At 41.5% G+C, this 17,500-nt stretch overlaps 2 protein-coding genes and 1 long non-coding RNA gene across 7 annotated transcripts in view; 1 reads left to right on the forward strand and 2 right to left on the reverse strand.

The window, feature by feature from the left end:
- LOC137617241 (glutamate-gated chloride channel-like) overlaps positions 1–17,500 on the reverse strand; it is a 959,538-nt gene that overhangs the window by 250,533 nt on the left and 691,505 nt on the right. The gene's annotated exons all lie outside the window — the stretch shown is intronic.
- Positions 1–17,500, reverse strand: part of LOC137617245 (uncharacterized) — a 109,882-nt gene that overhangs the window by 38,208 nt on the left and 54,174 nt on the right. The window contains exon 2 of the long non-coding RNA XR_011039593.1: positions 13,631–13,771. This is a non-coding gene — a long non-coding RNA (uncharacterized lncRNA). The remainder of the gene's footprint in view (positions 1–13,630; positions 13,772–17,500) is intronic.
- The window catches only part of LOC137617244 (angiotensin-converting enzyme-like), an 85,363-nt gene that overhangs the window by 14,673 nt on the left and 53,190 nt on the right, over positions 1–17,500 (forward strand). The gene's annotated exons all lie outside the window — the stretch shown is intronic.

Here is a 17,500-nt window from a genome sequence, read left to right on the forward strand (position 1 = left end):
TGGAATGATGAAGTGAAAGAGGTGGTGAAAAGCTAAGGGAGATGCATAAGATATATGGGATGATTTTGGACAGCAAGAAGATAAGGAAGGTTAATAAAGACATAAGAGATAAGAGAAGGGAAGAGTATTTAGAAGATATGTACGAACAGCTGAAGCACCTGCGGGCAAGTGAAAACATTCGCAGAATTGCTAAGTCGAGGGACAAGAACACCTTAAGACTAATCCCATTTAAAACAGATTAAAGGAAGAAAATAGAGGGTTATATGGAACAGGGATAAGGTAAAGAAGAAGTGGAGGTATTATGAACACTTGTTAACTTAAATGAAAAAATGCTAGAAAATGCTTTGAACATTAATTTAAGAACTTTGGTGTGACACATAGCAGCATGGAGGCAAAGAAGGCACTGCAGAAAAAGTAAATATGTAAAGCTATTGGACCAAATGGAATTCCGGCCGAAGCCTGGGAGAGCCTGTGTGAAGAAAGGGATAGAAATGCTGTGGGACCTAGCAAAGAAAATGCAGAGAAAGATGTTCTGTGCCTATCTATAAAGTCGAGGGTAACATTCAGGAATTTGCAAACTAGAGGAATAAAGTTTATATCTCACAAAATGAAAATCTGGGAAGGAATAGTTGATCAAAGAATTAGGAAGAAACATATTTAGGTGTAGAACAGTTTCGTTTTATGCCAGGAAGAGGAACGACAGATAAGTGTTTGCCCTTAGACAGATGATGGGAAAAATCGAGAAATGCAGAAAGGAATAAAGTATATATCTCAACACCTATGAACATCTGCGAAAGGATAAATGATCAAAGAATTAGGAAAGAAACATATTTAGGTGTAGAATTGTCTAGTTTTATGCCAGGAAGAGGAACTACAGGTGAAGTGTTCGCCCTTCAACAGATGACAAGAAAAACGGATAAATGCAGAAAAGGGTTGATATGGAAGGTGTATATTTACGAGTAAAGGGAACACGGGAGAAGTAGGTGAGGTTTGTCCAGTACGGAGCAAAACCGCAGTAATGGGTTAACAGAATGGTCACCAACTAAAGTTGGCTAACATTAGGGATCTACTTCAAGTCCATCCATATCTATTTTTTTTATGATGCCAGATATGTAATACTTATCAATCAATATTTTCATACCTGATTATGGATATGCCATCTTAAGGAATAAGAGATCTACTACCCTGTTGCATGTTGTTTGTTGAGACATTGTGTTATGTAGCACCAACAGAGGGGTAGTGTAAGCAAAGCTAGAGCAATGGAGGAAAGTACTGGAAGACAAGATTTAAGATTAGTAAAAAGAAGACTAAATAATTAAGCCTTAAATGAAGATCTTACCTCCAAGATAAGTATGGAATAGGCAAGGCTGAACAAAGAAAATTTTTGGTCTATTTGTTCAACAGCAACTGATAATATTAATTTTGAGGTAGAAATAATACGGAAAGCAGCCTGGATGGAGAGATTAAAGAAAGATGGCAAGTCTTGCAGGGCCGCAGATTCGACTTAAAGGTTAAAAGGAAGAGCTTCGATACATGGAGCAGAAACATGGTAGCAGTCAGTAACAGCGACCCACATAGAAGTGGGAAATGATGCAAAGAAATGAAGAAATTATATATATATATATATATATATATACAGTATATATATATATATATATATATATATATATATATATAACGGATTTTGAGCGAAGCGAAAAATCTATTTTTGGGTGAGATGGCCATGTCGTCCTGATGGAAGTTCCTATAGGGTAGCTTCCTAGGGTATATTACAACTACGGCGATATTCCCAGAGAATTTACCTTAAGGTACCAGAATTCTAACTCCTGGGGCGAGTATCCCTCGTGAAAGGGATATCGCGACATATCAGAGGACGTATTCTAGACACGTCACATGGCAATCTACAACCTGGACAGAGATTTCGTCTCGTAGGAGGTGATTGACGAGATACGAATTCGGGAAAGAAAAAGGGGAGCCGCTCCCAAGGCTTCCCTATCCCCCGATTCGTATGCGTGCCTGGCGCCAATCCTGGCGCCATCTGTATTCCTTGTAGCGTACACGAGGTGCTACAGATACTGTATGTAGGGAGGGGTCCTACAGCCCTTTCTTAGAAAGGCAAGGGCGGGTCCATCAGGACGACATGGCCATCTCACCCAAAAATAGATTTTTCGCTAAGCTCAAAATCCGTTTTTAGGGCTCAAGCCATGTCGTCCTGATGGAAGTGTACCAGAGCATTACTGTATCTGTGGATTCTCAGAACGTGCCGTACTCCCCGGAGGTAATTTTTTCACGGTCGACTAGACCTAGAGACCTAAGATGTTACCGTTATACATCTTTTCAACTAACTATAAACTATGTTAGAGCTTCCTGCCCCCTACAGGGAAGAGTCCTACTAGACTCTGGAAAAGTCTCGAAGAGTACATATATCTATGTATGAATACCAGGCAAGCTAATATAGTGGTCTCGCCCTATATTAAGTAAAGCATAGTTTGTAAAGGACCACTGCGTCAATATGAAATATCGACCAGTTTTCCGCACAATACTTGTATTGGACAAAGGTTTTATATCCGCATAGGAGGAAAACCAATGCAACATAGCTTGCATAAAGGAACAATTCTATTAGAATTATCCCAGATAAGGTACATAGAATGAATGCTCAATTATACCAATAAATTGACACAGGTGAAGGAGACGCAAGGTTCTCAAGAACCAGATTATTGACAGGCAATAAATAGACAGGTTAACCACAATTATATATATATATATATATATATATATATATATATAAGAAGAGGATAACCCAAAACTTTAAGCATAAGTATGATAGTAAACAGAAATTGTTTGTCTGAAAGAAAAAACATTAGATGCCACTTTTAAGATACCGAGGTATCAAAGTCATAAAAGCTTGTATTACAAATCAATGACATTAGCGTTAGAAATGCTCGGCACACATGTCTGCACTTATGCTAGGTTCACCTTCGGAAATGGAACAGTCTGGATGGGCAACACAGTGCCCTCACTTAGTTTGTAGTACAGTATGTAACTACACACTCACCCTGGAATTAATCGTCCCAATTAAGACCACTGTTCCTCGCAGAGTTAAACAGTAGGGTTAACACCGCGACCCACTGCTACCACAGATCTCTTTTAGTTCCTCTACTTGCTTCGCATAGTAGCGAAAGAACACTCTGGAAGACTTCCAGCCAGTGTATGAACGGAGATGTTCAAAATCCATACAATTAAAGAAATTTAAGAATGAGGCAACTTTCCTCGGATCGTGACCTGCGGGTGTATTGTCAGGATCCGCTCTGCGAATAAAATATGTGATTTTCGCTCTGAGTTGATTCAGAGATAAATTTGAGCCTGAGGTTTCTCCCCTGAATAGTTGACCACCCTTGAAGTCTGAAGTTCTATGAAGATAGACCTTTAGGCATTCTACTGGACATAGAGATGTATCTTCTTTCAGAGGGCAGATTCTCCAGGGACCCCACCTGTTGGTGGGTAACTCATTCTTGGCGAGAAACGTAGGATCCGGAAACAGGTTCAGTTCTTCCCCATCCAGGAACTGAACACGACCTGCCTCTCTCGAGAGGCTACAATCTCACTAACCCTGGCCCCGGACGCGAGTGCAAAATAGGAAAATAACTTTTTGTGTCAAATCCTTTAACGCACACTCTTCATTGCTCAACAGAGAAGCGAAATGAAGAACTTGTCTAAAGACCATGAAATGGGCTTTGGAGGTGCTGAAGGTCTGAGCCTAGCACAGGCTTTCGGGACTTTATTAAAGATCTCGTTACCTAGGTCGACCTGGAAGGCATATAGAATGGGTCTTGTCAAAGCAGACTTACACGCTGAAATCGTGTTCGCTGCCAACCCTTGACCATGGAGGTGGGGAAAAAAGATAAGCAGAAGTCTGTCAAGATCTCCAGCGGAATCTTCGCTTTGACAAAAGGCCACCCATTTTCTCCAAGATGACTCATATTGCCTTCTAGTAGATTTGCATTTATATTCCTCAAGGAAGTCTATACTGGCTTTCGAAATCCCGAAACGCTTTCTCACCGCTAGGGAGAGAAAATCATGAACTGCAGGGTCCGGGTTTTCTGTAATGAAGCGCAGACAGTTGACTTCTGGACTCGCTGGGTCAGAACTGGATCTGGTAGTGGTACAAACTTCAGCTACAGTTCCAATGCCAGGAGGAACCACACGCTGTTCGGCCACTTGTGGGCCACTATTGCCGCTACCCTTTGAAGGATCTCAGTTTGTTGAGGACCCTCAACAGAAGGTTGTGAGGAGGGAACAGATAAATCTTGGACCATCTGTTCCAGTCGAGGGACATCGCGTCCACTGCTTCCGCTAAGGGGTCCTCGTACGGGGCACGTACAGGGGCAACTTCTTGTTGTCTTTCGTCGCAAAGAGGTCTATCTGCAGTTCTGGGACTGATTCAGAATGAAGGAGAATGATCCTGCGTCTAAGGACCATTCCGACTCTATCGGTGTGAACCTGGATAGAGCGTCCGCTGTCACATTGCGGACTCCTTGAAGGTGAACTGCCGACAGGTACCACTTCTTCTTTTCCGCCAATCGGAAGACGGCCAACATCACCTGGTTGAGAGGTGGTGACCTCGATCCTTGTCGATTCAAGTATCTTACAACTACCTCGCTGTCTATTACCACTTTATGTGGAACGAATGACGCGGGGAGACTTTCTTTAAGGTAAGGAGCACTGCCCTAGCTTCTAGAAAGTTTTATGAGAAAGGTCTTGAATAGCCTGGACCAAGTCCCCTGGACATTTTTCCGATGAGAGTGACCTCCCCATCCCTCCTTTGAGGCGTCTGAGTGAATCGTCACCGACGGGGGAGGTGGCTGAAGAAGAACCTGACTTCTTTAGATGTCTGGCTTGGGACCAAGGCCTGAGAAGAGTACTTAGCCGAAGCGGCTGGTCTTCTCAGATCTCTTCACGCGTTTGATGCATAACTTCTCCAAACTCCGATTGCATCCTTTAGCTGTGCTCTTAGCACTGGGTCTGTCACCGAAGCAAACTGGAGAGAGCACAGTACTCTCTCCTGCTCGTGTCTTGATATCCTTTCGGAATCTTGAAGTCTCTTGACAGAACCCGCTATCTCCTTCCTTTTCTTCGCCGGGGTGGAGAAACGGTGTGACAAAAGGTCCCAGTGGATCTTAGCCACTGGAACTTTTGAGATGGAGAAAGTCGAGACTTTTTCTGTTGATCTTGAAGCCTAGGTACTCTAGGAACTGGATCACTTGACTGGAAGCTTGCAAGCATTCTGTCTCGGATGCTGCCCACACCAACCAGTCGTCCAGGTAGGCTACTACCTGAATTCCCTTTAGGCGAAATTGTTTGAGAGCTACGCTCGCAAGCTTCGTAAAAATCCTTGGGGCTATGTTTAGCCCGAATGGCATGGCTCCGAAGGCGTATAGTCTTCGTTGTAGCCTGAACCCTAGGTAGGGGGAGAGTCGATGGCTAATTGGAATGTGCCAGTAGGCGTCTGACAAGTCTATAGAGACGGAATATGCCCTCTTGGGCAGTAAGGTCCTTATGTGTTGCAGTGTTAGCATTTTGAATTTGCAATTCACTATGAACTTGTTAAGTGGCGACAAGTCCAGAATGACTCTGAGCTTTTCCGAGTCTTTCTTGGGAACACAAAACAGCCTCCCTTAGAAATTGATGGGCTTCACCCTTTTTCTCCAACCGTTCTTGAACGTACTCCTCCATAACGGGGGTGGAGTGTTGGAAAAACCGAAGGTACGGGGGTGGAGTGCTGTACCAGCTCCCGCCCAGTCCATTCTTGAGTAGGCTGTGGGCCCAGGGATCGAAGGTCCACCGATCCCGAAATTTCAGAAGTCTCCCTCCTACCGGTATCACCTCACTTGGACTGCCGTCCTGAGGTCTTGCATTCCTGACCACGACCACCCCTGAATCCCCTTCCCCTTGAGGGGCGTCTAGACGAGCCTCTGGCTGCTCCTCTAGGCTTTGCTCGAAAGGAAGTAGACTGCCCTTCGAACGCTGGGGTGAATGCCGTGGACTGTGTCGACACGGCCTGGGGTACCCACTGAAAGGTGGTCGGGGTTTGCGCCACGATCTGGGGCACTGGGGGCAATGGCAATTGCAGTTGCTGTTGCTGTCTAAGAGGCTTGGCTGGCCGAGACGGTAGCCTAGTCCTCATAGTCTTCCTCTTTGGTTGAGGACCCTCATCCGGGGAAGACTTTCTTTTGATAGCCAGGCCCCACTTCTGGAGAAGGTTTCTATTCTCCAAGGCGGCTTTATCAAAAACTTCTTTGACCAAGTCGGTAGGGAAAAAGGTCTTTTCCCCAAATGTTGGAGGAGATTAGTTTCTTTAGCTCGTGCCTCACCGTAGCCGAGGTAAACACGAACTCCCTACAAGCTCTCCTTGCCTTGACGAAGCCATAAAGGTCCTTCGTCACTGTGGCCAGATGAGGCTTGGCCACTACCATGAACATTTCATGGACCTTGGGGTCACTTGCCATCGTCTCGAGAGTAGTCTGAAGAGACATTGAGGCAGTCAGTCTTTCTTTTGTATCGAACTCACTTCTCAAAAGAAAGTCAGACAGCTTAGGGAGGTCCTTGCCGAACTGACGTCCGGCAATATCAGCCTCCAACTTTCCCACTGAGAACGTAAGATGGACGTCCTTCCAGTCTTTGTGGTCCATAGGCAGGGCCAGCGACAAGGGTTTACACTCCTCTAGGGAGGGGCAAGAGTTGCCGGCCTCGATTGCTTTTAGTACAGCCAGAAACCCTTTCTGTAAAAGGGGGAAGGCTCTAGTAGGCGAGGACACAAAGGAAGGGAGCTTCCTATTCAATGCAGCTACCTTTGAGTTAGAGAAGCCCCTCTCTTTCATCGAGGATGAAAGTAGAGCTTGAGCCTTAGCATGGTCCATCACTATGACCTCCTTCGGCTCTGTCTCCTCCTTTGAAGCTGGTTCCTTCCTCAGCCGGACATAACAGTCCGGATATGATGCCTTGCTGGGCCAGAATTCCACCCTCCAGGGGAACTGAGCCCAGCTTATCCGAGATGACGATCTTTCCAGTCGTCATCGGCATGTGCTCAGCATACCTCCATGGGTTAGCATCTGAGCACAAGGGAAGGTCTTTCACATTGAGCTTTTTCTGGGGCCCATGTGATTCTGCAAGGCACTGCATTCGCAGTTCCATTGCAGCCACCTACTCCTGATTCTCCTTCTGCATTTGTTGGATCATTCCAACAATAGAAGAGAGGGCCTGTCCCAGCTCTACTGGGAGACCGGCTGATGTAGAGGGGCTTGAACTTCATCCTGGGCTTCTGCCAGGAGGTCTTCCTCCTGACACCCGTCCACATCAGATATCCTGTCATTTAGCTGGATGTCTTGCATCGCGACCACGACTTCAGCATCCACCTGGATCTGAACTTAGGGGATCTCCTCTTGAGGCTGGGGAATCACTGCATCAGCTGATGCCTTAGGGAAAAGATACGCCCTCATCTTCTCACTTGGAAGATAAGGGCCAGAAGTGTTCTTTTGGAAGCCCCTTACCCAGGTACGAAGCTTCTTCCTAGCTATTTAAATGTCTCATTAATCAGGTTAGTGCACACAGTACATACCTGAGGGTCCCAATACCAGAGATCATCCTTGGAGACAGCGTATGCTGCGTGTCTCCTACAAAACTCATGTCCGCAGAGGTTCTTGCTGCTGACATTGCAGAAAGCACTTCCCCACTTCGGAGTGTCCTTCTGTAAAGAGAAGAAATTTCCATGAGTATCAAGTGAACTATTGTATCACTGGATATGCATAGTATAGCATAACAATTCAGAAAGGAAAGACACACACTTGTGTTTCCCTCGCAACCCATTGTTGCAGCCTTCCAGATAATAAAATCAAAAATGGTTTATCTCTTCTAGAGTAACCAATGCAAGGTTTCCAGAGGAAACAGGTGGAGCTCACACCTAAGCATTGATTTTAAAATCCTGGATAATAGACAGGGAAGAACTCTGCTTCCTATCTGAGGGCAACAGCAAAGGGATGTGCAAGAAAACACAATAGTGTTAGAAGATACAGTGCTGTACCAAAACCTTTACTATAGTTTTCTTCTTACTGTATATGCTATACAGAAGAATACTAGTACAGTATAGGGGGATGTGTGCCGGCCTGCCTTTGCCGGCCGGCACACACCACAACTAGCTTTAAAGTATACTACTTAACAGCTATAGGGCGGCAGCACTCTGGTTCAAATGCCTGTGCCGGTCGGCAGCAACTGCCGGCCGGTAACAGCCAGTGTTGGCCGGCATTGGCTGCCGGCCAGCAACTACACAAGGTAGTACCCAGCTGCCGGCCACACTCTTGGTGACCGGCAGACAAGGACTGACATAAGCCGGCTGGCAAAGGTACAAGACCGATGCCAGCCGGCAGCAAAAGAACCAGAGAACTACACCTGCCCGGCTGCCGGCCTATGAGGCCGGCAGCCGGCCTCATCCGGCAGCCGGGACAGGTACAGCACTAGAAGAAAATAGAATGGATGCCGGGATAAGAGTGTACACTACCTCCAAGCCCGGCAACCGAAAGAGTGCATATAAGGAAGGGGAGAAACTAATTCAGGCTTCCTTGACCAATGCCGTCCGGCTCTGCCGGCAGGCATGGATGAGGGACCAAGAGAGGTCCGGGCAGCACTCGAAAACATAAGACCCTTGCCGGCCAGCAGCTCTGCCGGCCGGCAATGGGCTGAGTCAATTCCACATCCCAACCTATACTAGGTCCAGAAGTAGAACGACGTACAGTACAGTAAGACCCCTGCCGGCCAGCTCTGCCGGCCGGCAAGGTACAGTACAGTAATGGCTAGGCCATTACGGAGATAGAGGGGGGAAGGGACAAGAGGGTCCTGCCAACCTTGCTTTAGTGACAGATCACCCACAGCCAAGAAACTTATCTTAGCCTAAGGGAGATCTAAGGGAAAAGGCCAGCAATACTTGCCAGCTTCCAGAGCACCAAAGCAAGAAAGGCGTTGCTACTCCCAAGGGAAGAACTTATCCTCCCCCGAGAACAGCAACAGGACTTAGTCTGGTCGATCACAAAAGAAGGAATCATAACTACAGAAACCTTCGGTAGTGACCTAAGGGAGCTAAGCTCCCTTTGTATATGTTAGGTCAGCGAGGGGGACTCTGCCCCAAGCCAGACAACACATACTCAGACTAAAAACTCTGTTATTCTGTCCCTCTTGAACCATAACTACAGGAACAGGAAGGTACAGTAACACCCTAGTATAGTTTTATCGAAAATAAATTCGGAAAAAACCACTTAGGGATAAGCCCAAGGCTTAAACAGAGGGAAAGGGATTGCATACCTTCTCCGAAGAAAAGAAAGCAACCGGGGAGTATGATAAAGTATACTAAGGCTCCATAAGCAATTTGCCTAGGCACCAAGAGAATCGATTACCTAATTCACCGAAACTCACACGTATACAATCTTGGAAATATTCCACACAGTCTAAAATGTATAAAATATAGCCTAAAGCTTCAATAAAATTTTAATTACACTCGGAAAAACCAAAATCATGCATGAAGTACTAGGACCAAACGACTAGGCTACATGGCCTAGCTTAGGCCAGAATGGCGAATACTTCGCCAAATAATACTAAGCACGAAAGGAAATCCTATGTAATGCTAAATAGCTAAAATTTATTAAAGCAAAACAACCAGGAATGTCGCTCTGACTAACTAATTTATACCTAGCGAGCGACAGTGTCCAGGACACCTCTGGTAGGCTACGGCTCTTGTATCAAAGATTAATCCTATTAACCACTCAAAATTTTACCAAGAGCCTACATTTATACATAACAGACACTATACTCAACTTATCAGAGGCCGACGAAGACGAAGAAGCCATGAAAAGTCGAATAAATCCAAGATTTGCGAGAAAAACAGGAAAAAACACCGAGTTGTTAAGCTACGCAAAAAAGAATACCGATGGCGCCAGGATTGGCGCCAGGAACGCATACGAATCGGGGGATAGGGAAGCCTTGGGAGCGGCTCCCCTTTTTCTTTCCCGAATTCGTATCTCGTCAATCACCTCCTACGAGACGAAATCTCTGTCCAGGTTGTAGATTGCCATGTGACGTGTCTAGAATACGTCCTCTGATATGTCGCGATATCCCTTTCACGAGGGATACTCGCTCCAGGAGTTAGAATTCTGGTACCTTAAGGTAAATTCTCTGGGAATATCGCCGTAGTTGTAATATACCCTAGGAAGCTACCCTATAGGAACTTCCATCAGGACGACATGGCTTGAGCCCAAAAATATATATATATATATGTATAAAATATATATATATATATATATATATATACATCCATGCATATATATATATATATATATATATATATATATATATATATATATATATCCATACATTATATATATATATATATATATAATATATATATATCTGTATGTACATATATGTGTGTGTGTGTGTGTGTGTGGAATTAAGGTGCATGCTAAATATGCACAGTAGGCTTGATGAATGCACGTTCGCATCAAGCTCTACTTGGAAAGATACACATGCCAAAAGATTCTCAATCAATATGATCATAATCATTATTTTTCCTGGAACTGAATGTCCTCCGGGGTGTTATGATGTAATATTTCATAATTTTTTTTCTTCTAATATTCTGGTTCTTCCAAATCAATTAGTCTTGTAAAGAGGCAATGGCAAATATTGCATATATGAGTTAACCATTTTGCCCCGAAGGTATATAAGAATTTCACATTAGGTTGCGCTAGTGTCTAGTTAAGACTATGCTAAATTCCGTAAGAGTACTCTGCTCTTTTGGCAATGGATATGAGAGAGAGAGAGAGAGAGAGAGAGAGAGAGAGAGAGAGAGAGAGAGAGAGTTACAAGGATTTTAGATGTCCATCCGCGGAGACCACATTATATTTTGCCCTAGGTTAAAGCGAATGTTTGTTTTTTAAAGTTTACATGAATTTGTCTACCTTATTCTTATATTCCCTTACCGTATTACTGTTCATTACATCCACTGAGAGAGAGAGAGAGAGAGAGAGAGAGAGAGAGAGAGAGAGAGAGAGAGAGAGAGAGAGAGAGAGTTACAAGGATTTGAGATGTCTCAGAGACTTATTGGTCCATCCGCGGAGACTCCATTATATTTTGCCTTGGGTTAAAGCGAATGTTTGTTTTTTAAAGTTTACATGATTTTGTCTACCTTAGTCTTATATTCCTTTGCCGTATTACTGTTCACTAATCCACAGAGAGAGAGAGAGAGAGAGAGAGAGAGAGAGAGAGAGAGAGAGAGAGAGAGAGAGAGAGAGAGAGAGAGAGAAAGCAAACTACAAACCACCAAGATGCTATTTAACCAAGAAGTCTTAATGTTGGAAGTAACAGGTTTCAGAAACATGTTTACAAATATGACGGCGTTGGTCGGGAAGCTCCTGACAACACGTTCATTATCGTTTAAAGAGTGATCAGGAGATTGTGAAGTTAAAAAGAATATGAAAGTGAACGTACTCTACATTGGAGAGGGAAAGTGAAAGGGTTTTTCATCTCGGTAAATGGACTGTATTGGTTATTTATTGTTAAATATTAAAATCAATAGGAAAGATTACACTACTGTTGGAAAACTTTAAAACTTTTGTTAGATGATTTTTAAACTGGGGGAAGAGTAAACTGATTAAGACTATATTTGAGGGGGAATTTCTCTTTATAATAAGAAGTGGATATATATATATATATATATATATATATATATATATATATATATATATATATATATATATATATATATATATTAGTGTGTGTGTGTATGTATGAACGTACATATTCTTTCCTGTCATGCTGAGCGGCATTGTCAGACGTGTAACTACCGTCTCTCCCATTCCCTCTGACAGAGGGGAGAAGGGGTAGTTATACCCTGGTAAGAGGGGGTTACCCTGATATGTACACTAAAACCGAAACTGCCGTGTGGTAGTTGAGAAAGGGGGAGGGTGGGATGGCTCAAATCTCTGTGTGCGCGCGCGGTCGTTTAAGTGCGTATCTAAATATTTAGTCATCGTTTTGACGAGTCGCGTACACAGAGAATAAGAAAAGTTAAGGGAAACTGTAGTTTCATGAGAAATGTACAAAGAATAGCTTATTCATTAAACACTAAGGCTATTCCCCTTACAAAAAGTAGATTTAATATTCAAACAAACTTATTAAAAAACATACACAGAATTATCAACAGCAGCGTGTCTAAGAAATTCTACGTGTAATGCATTATTCACCTGTCTTTATTACGCTACCAGATTATTAAAGAACTCCTGTTCAATATATCAACCGCACTATACTGTATAGACCTATCCGATATTCCTATGCCTTTCCTTCCTAACGTTCAGTGTTAAACCCTTTCGCAGCCCATATTACTCAAATTCTTCCTAATGTCCACACCTTATCGAAGCAAAGATTCGTCCAATTAATTACACGGACCTTTTCAACATTTAAAGGTCACTCATGAATGACTGAGGCAATGGACAGTGGCAATGCCCTAGACTGACCATATATACACAAGAAGCGCCCAATCCGCCTTCCACTCAAGCTAGGACCAGAGAGGGCCAGGCAATGGCTGCTGATGACAAAGTGGGTAGACCTATAGGCTCCCCAAACACACCACCTTTGCTCACAAGGCCGGTAATGATGCATCATTACAAGACACTATCGAGCATGAGCGGGACGTCTAGCAGGGACTTTTCCAATTGGCATGTTTCTCACCATTTTGGATCGTCGTACACAGCATAAAAAAGAAACTGTTCACGCGGATAGATTTAATCTTTTCTATTTCGTTAGCATTCAACATCCAATTGTAGCCTACTTCCACAAGGTATAGCTGCCTCAGCAAATCCTTAATTCATTCCCACCAAACCTCTGAACTTACCCTACTACCTTATTTGTCTCTTCAACAACTCGCATATTCTCTCAAAAGCTACATTTGCTTTTAATTAATTATACGTCTAAACTTCTATACTTCCTGATTTCCGATAACCTTCAGAATTATACATTCTTATTATTTGATTTCCAAATACTTTCATCTGCTTTCACTATTCTGCAATGTTGATTTATTATATGTAATTAGGGCTGCGTCATTAGCAAACAGATTCACATTCTATTAATAGCTAATTTTCTTCAGACCGCTACTTCACAACTACATCTGCTAAATTAATCCATCACTCCACAGATATAAAACAGCCGTGGAGTCATCACACAGTTTTTACTCTTTCACATCAAACTACCGATCTCTCTCTCTCTCTCTCTCTCTCTCTCTCTCTCTCTCTCTCTCTCTTCCCCTTAACGTGGTGAAAGGTTTTGTGTATCGCCATGATCAGCAAAACTGTACTAGTTACGGCCACCATATCTAGGTTGATTTGCTGTGAGCGATCAGACTAAAATCTCCCACCATCACCAATCCGTAATGGCAAGCGTGGTGATGAAAATGGCTAAAACCCAGACATGAATAAAGACATGCCTTAGGCCTTTGTCATGCAGTGGGCTAGAAATAGCTTAATTTGTTATTTATCAGTTTGTATACATATTTATATATATCTATTCATATATACATGCATATGTAGGCTATACTTACGTTTCTAAAGTTCCCGGCTGCCCTACATAACAAGAAGTGTCTCAACATATGCAGCTCCTTCCTCGGTATGAAATTCCACCCCTTGGTGTCGGACAGAGCTCATCCTACAAGATGGCATCACTCGCATGAGCGTCTTTTAACCTACCGTATAAAAAACGAGAATAAATGTGAGAAGGAGGAAATAGGATCTGAACAATGAACAATGAAATTGTTCTCAACATTGAGAAACTCCGTCACTTTTCAAGTGAAAATATCAAGATATAGAGAAGGAGTATTAAATTGAATTCTTTCCAAAGAGATACGATTGTCATTTTTCTATCCATTTTGTGTTTCTTTCGAGTTTTGCATTATTTCCATATTTATTTTCTGTTATGTGTAAAAGAGCATATTAATAAAATAAAATGATTTTTTTTACTTCATTTATATTGAATATTAAATTCTGTGATCTAAATTTTTCAAATGTTCTACAATACTTTGTTTCTCATCTAAATCTTGCATTACAACATATTAGAATAATAAATTATTGTCGTTATGTGCGTATCTACATGCAGGTGACAAATGCCACCAACTACAGTATCGAAAACCTGCCAGAATAAAGAATGAAAATATAATTTAAAGAAACGAAAGGGTTGTACCTATAGACCACTTAGAGAAGCGTATCCTGATACTTCTAGGCTACCAGTAATAGGCCTATTACTGTTGTTACCGTATAGCATCTGAAAATGACAATATAAGGTAGGATTAACTAAAATATATTATTATTATTATTATTATTATCATTAATACTTGCTAAGCTACAACCATAATTGGAAAAGCAGGATGGTATAAGCCCAGGGGCTCCAACGGGTAAAATAGCCCACTGAGGAAAGGAAAAAAGGAAAGTAAAATATTCCAAGAAAGTATCAACATTAAAATAAATATCTATATACAGTAAACTATAAAAACTTCATCAAAACAAGAGGAAGAGAAATAAGATAGAATACTGTGCTCGATTGTACCTTCAAACAAGAGAACTCTAACCCAAGACAGTGGAAGACCATGGTACAGAGGCTATGAAACTACCCCAGACTAGAGAACAATGGTTTGATTTTAGAGTGTTCTTCTCCTAGAACAGCTGCTTAATTTAACATAGCTAAAGTCTCTCTTCTACACTTACCAAGAGGAAAGTAGCCACTGAACAATTACAGTGCAGTAACCCCTTGAGTGAAGGAAAATTGTTTGGTAATGTGTTGTCACGTGTATGAGGACAGAGGAGAATTTGTAAAGAATAAGCCAGATTATTCCGTGTTTGCGTGTAGGTAATGAGAAAATGAGTCGTAATCAGAGAAAAGGATCCAATGTATTAGTCTGGCCAGTCAAAAGGACCCCATAACCCTCTCGCGGTAGTATCTCAACGGGTGGTTGGTGCCCTACTAAGAATAAACAAGACTTCAAATGTTGCTGTGAAACTATGATCAGCAAATCAAGTTTACCTTGGTCAAGACCAAGTTCCGATCGTTCGATTAGCGTCAAGAACTTTCTACTCATCACAATCTGGACTAGAACCACGGCCACCCAGGGCCGTTTAGGTTTAGGTGGCAACTTTCATAATTATAGACTTTGTTTTTTTTTCCCATACATTTGCATTTAGTTTTAAAGGAAATTTGCGCTGACGAGTATTTCAATCCCTACTGTTAATAGGAATGTGTTTCAAATTTTTTTTTATTTTTAATAGACAGTTGTCAAAAAATACTTTAACCTAAAAGGAAAATATATCAATTTTCTAATTCCATCATCTATCAAATTACCAAAGGAAACCGAAGTTAAGAAAGAGATCATTAGATGTTAGTCTAATAATATTTCTTACGGAACAGTATAGCTAATAATAATTGAATCATTGTTCAAACTTCGGATAATTAGTAGAGTGACCCAGGCTCGAATTAAGCAGAAACAGCGCAATATCAACTGGTTCAGTTGAACATATAGTGCCTCTGATAGTGCAGTTTCCAATCTCTTGTGTACTAACATTACCACAGAATGGAAATATCAATATATTTTAAGATTATATGTGCTTGCACCCACACACTAATAAAAGACATGGTCCTTTGGTTAATGTAACTTTTTAAAGCAATTTCTTAACTTTTACGATTCATTAAACCCATTTTCTCTTTTTCATACTTGTTTTGGAGATTCCAATTTAATAAGGTAATTATATAATTTAATATTAATTCACGCAGTTCTATACAGATTTGGTATAACTTCTCTTGTAAATCATTGTCGGCAGTTATTACGGCAGTATGGAGGTTAGGATATAACAGATTTGATAACCTGGTCTCCCCACGGTCTAGGACTCTAGGTAGTATACCTAGACCGTGCCAACCCCAAACCTAATTCCAGTATTACTTAAAAGTTTCATATTTACTTTAGCAAGGGAACTTCTGTTGTGCTCTAATGTGTACAGAGGGAATAGATAAAGACCCGACTCTAAAAGTTGATTGAAATAAGTAATAAAGAAACTTTCCGATACACAAAGTTTTAAGTACCTTTACACTTGCAAAAACGTTTCCATTTGTCTCTACTTATCTACTTTTCTACGTACCTACTAGCCCTTTCAACTACAGTATCTATTCAGCCGGCTCACCTCAGAAGGGTCTCTGGTTCGAGTCCCCGGTAAGAATCTTTGGTGGCGTTCGTCTAATCCCAGAGATCCTCGGTTCATTTGATTAGGCTATTAGGGATTCCGAATGTTGAATCTAGTAGCTAGTGAACGTTATGACGTAACCAGGTGGATAGGAATAGGGTTGACTAATATTTCCATGTATAAGACTTTCTGACAGCAGATAGCCAAATCATTCGAGAAATATATACATATACACATATATATATATATATATATATATATATATATATATATATATATATATATATATATATATATATATATATATATATATATACACATGAATGAAAGTGTGTGGATACTTCAACGGTGTAAATATGCATGCAAATTTTGTGTGCGAGTACACACTAGGCCTACATCAACCGCGAGGATATAGAAATATATATTCACGAGTTTTATGCGTAAACTAGCATGTATAATACTTCTGACAACACAGCTTAAAACATTCGAGAATAGATTATATATATATATATATATATATATAGAGAGAGAGAGAGAGAGAGAGAGAGAGAGAGAGAGAGAGAGAGAGAGAGCAGGTGTAGAACTGTATACTATGGTATACATGAATGAATGTGTGTGGATACTTCAGCGGTAAGAATATGCATGCAAATGTCGTGTGCGAGTACATACTACTGTTATACTAGGCCTACATCACTCGCCACCATTACTGAACAGAAATATATATTCACGTATGTTTTATGCGTAAACTAGCATACGTCTAGTAGATCTACCTTATTACGCATGCATCTTCACCCAGCATCTATGTTCCCTAAAGATGCAAACACTTTTAGGTGCGTCATTGAGCGCAAATGGGAGAAATGGCGTCGGATAGAATTTCACCCCTCAAGTGGCAACACTCTCTTTCTGCTCAAGGGGGTACTTCAAGATGATAAAAAGCGTAGGGATGAAATGGAGAAAGTTACCGCGAACAAGCCGACAAGGGGGTGAAGTTGGGCTTTTGATTACCTACGATGCCTGGGAAGCATCAAATATTAGGTTATTTGATTTGAAGCGAGTACGTATATTATAACTAATAAACTATTTAAAGCTATGATTACACATGCATACAAGATAAATATATAGGATAAGGTGGTAAGTTTAATATGTCTTTTAAAGGGTCTAATGTTTACATACATACATAAAATAAAATTAAATTAATATAATTAGGATAAGGTTATTGTTGATAAATTGAGATGCAGTCGCAACACAAG

This window comes from Palaemon carinicauda, chromosome 23 (assembly GCF_036898095.1).
Source record: "Palaemon carinicauda isolate YSFRI2023 chromosome 23, ASM3689809v2, whole genome shotgun sequence".
NCBI lineage: Eukaryota > Metazoa > Arthropoda > Malacostraca > Decapoda > Palaemonidae > Palaemon > Palaemon carinicauda.